This window comes from Anoplophora glabripennis, unplaced genomic scaffold (genome assembly GCF_000390285.2).
Source record: "Anoplophora glabripennis isolate ALB-LARVAE unplaced genomic scaffold, Agla_2.0 scaffold65, whole genome shotgun sequence".
In the NCBI taxonomy this organism is placed as follows: domain Eukaryota; kingdom Metazoa; phylum Arthropoda; class Insecta; order Coleoptera; family Cerambycidae; genus Anoplophora; species Anoplophora glabripennis.
In genome coordinates, this window is record NW_019417609.1 from 1,104,582 (window position 1) to 1,110,581 (window position 6,000).

Genomic DNA, 6,000 nt, shown 5'->3' on the forward strand with positions numbered 1-6,000 from the left:
ACGATAGTAATTATACGACTATTTTTTTCTCTACGGTTAGATTTGCCTATAAATTAATTATCATACTCTTTTCATAATTATAATTTAAGACTACCCAATACCCAAAAATCAGTTTTTGATAGGAATATCAGAATGCTTTTGTGTTTTAGTATTTCATTATTAAACATGTTTTAATATTTATGTGTTATGTGTTATGTGTTATATAAGCAATCTATTTATAATCACTAACCATCATCACTTCCTATTTGTGGTACTTGAAATTATAGCCCATTTAAAAAAATTATTTTAAAGTACTGAGTAGTAAAGTACTTAGTTTAGTTACTAACTTTCTATCACATTACTCGCAAAAGAAAATAAGACCAAATGACCAGAACAAATACCAAATTAACAAAATGAAAATCTCATTTCGCTCTTTGCAAGACATATACAGGGTGTGGCGTGTATAATCTATAAAAATTAAACTACAGCCTCCTAACGATATTTGTAATTGAAAAGTCTTATAAGAAAATGTTCTATTATAGCGTTTTTTTCCGTAAATTAAAGTTCAATTATGGATCAAAATATTTTCTCTGGAAAACAGCTGCGTAAACAAATTATCGTTGAAAGATAGAAAGATACTTCTCAATTTTTGGGGAATTTTTCAATGCAAAAGTACAAACTAAGAAAAATAGATATTTAAAAAACGTATATTTTCTTATTATAATAATTAATAGTAATTAATGTCTTAAATGCATTGTTGTTACTGCAAGAGTTCGCAAACAAAACTACATCCGTAAGCATCAGTAGTTGCCAACTGCGTGCACTAAGCAAACTCCATTAAAATATGGAACAAAATGAAATAAAACTTACCATTTCTAAAGAAAAAGTTGAAATTGATCCCCATTAGCGCGGATACAGGCATGGCACCGACGCACCCAATTTTGGCGAATATTTTCCCAAATTCCAGGTATTCCCTAATTGTGTCAGCAGCTTCAAGTATACGGTTTCGCAATTGTTCCACCATAGCAATTGGAGTATTGTACACCAATGACATCAATTGGAATTAGATCGGGTGACTGAGGTGGCCACGGCACAGGACCAAAGCGTCCAATCCAGCGCTGAGAAAACATTTCATTCAAGTGTCGTTACTTCTCGAGTACTGTGTGGAGAAGCCCCATCTTGAAGATAAAACATGCGTGCCAGAACTTGTAATTCCACATCATCCAATAATTCAGGCAATCGGTTCTCCAAAAAGTCAGCATATGTTGGTCCATTTAGTTGTCCTTCAAAGAAAAAGGAACCCACAAGTACATCGCCTATTATGCCAGCCCAAAGATTTACCAAGAACCGATGTTGAAAATGAGTTTCCCTAATCGCGTGAGAATTTTCATCGGCCCATATGTGCATATTATGGAAATTCATTTCATCACGGGTAAATGTCGCCTCATCTGTTACACAAACAAAAGCAGGAAAGTTTACTTGATTGGCACATTGCCGTAAAAAAAAACCGCAAAAAACCAATCCTTGAACAAAAACCCGGGGGTAAAATCTGTTGAACTGGTTGAAGATGATAGGGGTGCAACAGCTGGCGTCTTAAGATGCCATGTACGGTACGAGGGTACGAGATGAGGTTCCTACTTGCTGTGCGAGTCGTCGAGTACTAATTGTGGGGTCTTCGTCAAAATTTTCCAACACCGCATCTTCAACACTAAAGTTCACTTGCTGACCACGTCCTTCCCGTATCTCGCAGCCACTGAACGAACTGTAGGATCGTATTTACACATGGAGGGTGGCCATCGTTCCCGTACAACCTAATCGCCGCGAGCGCATTTTCTCCGGCTGCACCATACACTAACACCATATCGACACGTTCGGAAATAGTAAATGCATTGTTTTCTCGGTTCATTGTAAAACTAATTTGTGCACGAGCTAAAAAATTAAGCAAAGAAAGAAATACAAATCTCGTTTTTAATGTAATCGGCACGCTATTTTTATTTTTTACTTCTTTATAAAACTTACACTGTCACTATCGTGGAATTACAAAATAAAAACTTTTGTCTGGAATCTTTCACTTTTTAACACTGATGGGTCGATGGACGATGCTTAATATTTAATAATTATGTGAATAATTAATTCAATACAAATACAAAATCAGCTAACTGCACAAATTTTTTGACAATGTAACCTAACCTTCATTTAGTATTACTAGTATTAGATTACACCGACTTAAATTATAAGGTTGTATCTCGGGTCGCATAAAAACATTTCCAAAGTTTTTAATAAATAACACAGGGTCGGCCTTCATTTTCGTTGAATAAATGAACTATAATTTACAAAAAAAAAAAACGCGAAGATAGAACTTTTTCGTATAAGACTTTTCTATTACAAATATCATCAGGAAGCTGTAGTTTAATTTTTATAGATTATACACGCCTCACCTTGTACTATAAGTAAAACTATTATATATTATCAAACATAAGATAATTTTAAATTTAAAAATTAAAGGACAACGGTAAAAGATCTTGAACATTATTTTTAATTCTTAAGGACTGAATCCAAATTTTAATGTATCTATCTTTTTTTCTCACCTATTTACTCCTGTTTCTTTTGTTTTATTTTCCTATTCTTCGTACAATTTCTCAAATTGGTACTTTACTGATGTTATCTTTACATTTTTCTCATAATTTTTCTCTCTTATTACGTAACATCTAAAAGGTATAAGTATTACCTACTCAGTTTTTCTCTTTTGTTCGTTTCACTCTCTGTATTCTAGTCCCACTACTAATTTTATTCTTTTTAATTACAATAACAATGTCATTTCTTTTCAATCTTTGCCATAACTAATTCTATGAAATAGACTGCTTTGTGTATTCTGGATGTGTGTTGATATCTTCTTTCTTTGCAAATTCGTTTTTCTTCTTAACCTTCTTAAAAATTTTGTTATTTTGTTAACCTGCTGGATTATCTCACTTTTTAAAGCTTTTTCTATGTTTAGTTGTTATTTAGAACATTATATACCTGTATTACTAAGTTTTCTTATGAGGAAATTAAAGATATAATAAACAACATATACATTACCTGCATACAATTGATATTTATATATTATAAGTACAGTTGTTATGCAACTTATTGCATTTAATTCTATATATGGAGTAATTGTACATTAACTATATTATTTTTCTTTATTCTATTTCAGTTCTCAAGTTTCGAAATCAACATTCTCAAAGTTGAACCTATTGGATTTATACTGTTGCCTTAAAAATGTATAGGTACTGAAATTAATTATGTAATTATAAAAATACACAACCTACCATATTGTTAAAATATTATCCTGCTAACCAGCGAGGATGAAACTAGAAAAGAAAATGTTTTTAGAAAGGGTTACAGCTGTAATTACTTACCAAAAATTATTTACATATGCATGCGGGATTAAAAATAAGGACCAGAAGCAACTGTTAAAGTTGCCCGTTGTCGAAATGCATTAAGCTTTTTTTTAATTGAAAGTAAATTCTTTCATGGTTGTCGGGTATGCTGTCCAAGTGACTGATGGATGGGCTACGGACGCGGTTACAATGCCTTACATGGCTTTTGTGTGTCTGCATTTATGTTAGATCAGTGCCACCACTGTTATCCAATGCCACTGCTACTGTTTTGCTTCCTCACACCAATTTGATTTTTTATTTCCAATGTGTCAGTAACGATATACGCATCAAGATTCCAAGCTGGGGAAACTTTTTTTTGTTTTTATGAAAACTGTTTTTTACTTTATAATTATCATTTTATACCAACGCTCTATTTGTACGATCACATAACTAAATTTAACAGAAAAAGGTAGTTATTGTTTCTAATTTTTTTTTTATGGGAACGTAATAGTTATACAAAGTGCAAAATAAAACTGTGCATACCTTTCATATTATATATTTGTTTACTTATGTGCTGAGTACGTTCGCTTTATACATCTAGTATTTTTCCTTAATTAAATATTATTATCTTTGTTCTTGTAAAACGCCTAAATATTGAGCCACCCATATACTGCCATGTTTTGCATCCGTTCGCCATTATGTTTATTATAAAAATAAATCGCTTACCTGGATAAGCATATACATTTGTGAATTCGTATATTGTTGCCTTCCCTCGTAAGCATTTGTACTCAGATATGAACCTGGTTTAAAGTTACGGTCTAACTATAGCGCAATGCCCATCTCAAATATATTAGTTATATTAGTCTAATTAATAAAATCTATGAATAGAACGTATAGGCTACGCGACTGAACTGACGACACGATGCGCATTGGTCAGATCGCTGACGACTACACTCTAACTATACTGTAGCCATAGCTGCATGCTGTGCTATCCTGTACTCTGCTCTGCTACGTCAAGATGGACGCCCATCTCTTGAAGTTAAGAATTCAAATAATGCGCCAGGCATTATTCGAATTATGTACTAATTGTTGAATGAAGCTGGCTCTATATAAAAATGGAAACATTTACTAATTTGCCTTAATTTTTAAAAATACATATTTTTTGTTTTATAGCTAACAGTAATAGTTATTGATTGAAGTTTAGTCTATAGAAGTAATTGGTTAAACTTACAGTTAGAATTTAGATGGGCAAAATAAGAAAGCCCTAAGGAGAAATATCAGAAAATACTTACTGCTGTTTTGAGATTAAATGGTTTAGAAATTAAAAAATATATATAAAATATCTCTAAATGCATACTACGTAGAGATATGAAATTTGGAGTAATGTGTATAATTAAATGTTAAAATTCACAGAATTCCCGTATAAACACGTCAGTCAATGGCTAATATACCAAGAGTATTGGGTATTTTGGAAAATCGATTACTTTTCTCCATTTCCTTCCAAAAGGCTGATCATTATTATTTAATTACTGTTACACTCCAATAGCCGCAAAACAATCATAGAAGCAACAACCCTTACCACTCTTACATATACCTAATGTATACGCAGTGTATCTTGGATATATTAGGCCAGTTATGTAATCTATGATTAGCACGCATTATTTATAGTCTACGCAAGTGAACTTATATATCCACGATTTGTCCAGATCGCTGGCTAGTGCGTTCTAACTATATTGTAATTGTAGATCAGCTGCTATGATGTGACATGTCAAGATGGGTGCTAGCTTGTTCACAGAGCTAAGCGACAAGCTGTACCTTCCTGGCTCAGTATTCATTGTTGAGTGACGCTGGCTATTAATGAAATGAACAGACAATGAGAAAATTTACTGGTATACCTTTAATTTTTTACCTTTACCTTACCTTTAATTTAGTAAGAAATATATATTTTGGTTTATAGCAAACATCAATAGGATTACAAATAATACAAAAATGTTTTTAATGAGTGAAACTTTGAAGTCTACATTATTATTAGTCTACATTATTATTTAGCGAAAATTTAAATTAGATTCAAGGTGGTCAAAAAATGGTTTCGTTATAGAGACACATGGGTTAGAAATTTAAAAAAAAATTATAAAATAGGTGTCTCCAAATATGTTCGATGTAAAGTGATGAAACTGCACTAACAATTTATTTAATTAAAGAAAAAAAAATCCGCTATATTCGATTATAACCAGTTGTCCAAAAAATAAGGTGAATTTGTTTAGAAAATAAAAAAATCATTATTTATGCTTCCAACTCAATTTCGTCGGCTTCAAAGTAATCCTCACCCTATACAATACACCTATGCCAACGTTTTTTCCAACTCTTGAAACAGCTTGAAAAGTCCTTTTCCTTTATGGCCTTCAATGCTTTCGACGATTCGGCTTTTATTTCCTCGATCGAGTCGAAACGATGTCCACGGAGTGGTTTTAAGTTTAGGGAATAGCCAGAAGTCACTCGGTGCTAAATCAGGCGAATACGATGGTTGCTGAACGATATGAGTTAAAGTTTTGGCGAAATGGTCTCGAATTATTATTGTCAATGCTGTATGAGACGATGCATTATCATAATCTGTCCATAATTTTTGCGGCAAATATTATCACGCAAACGACGCATAACA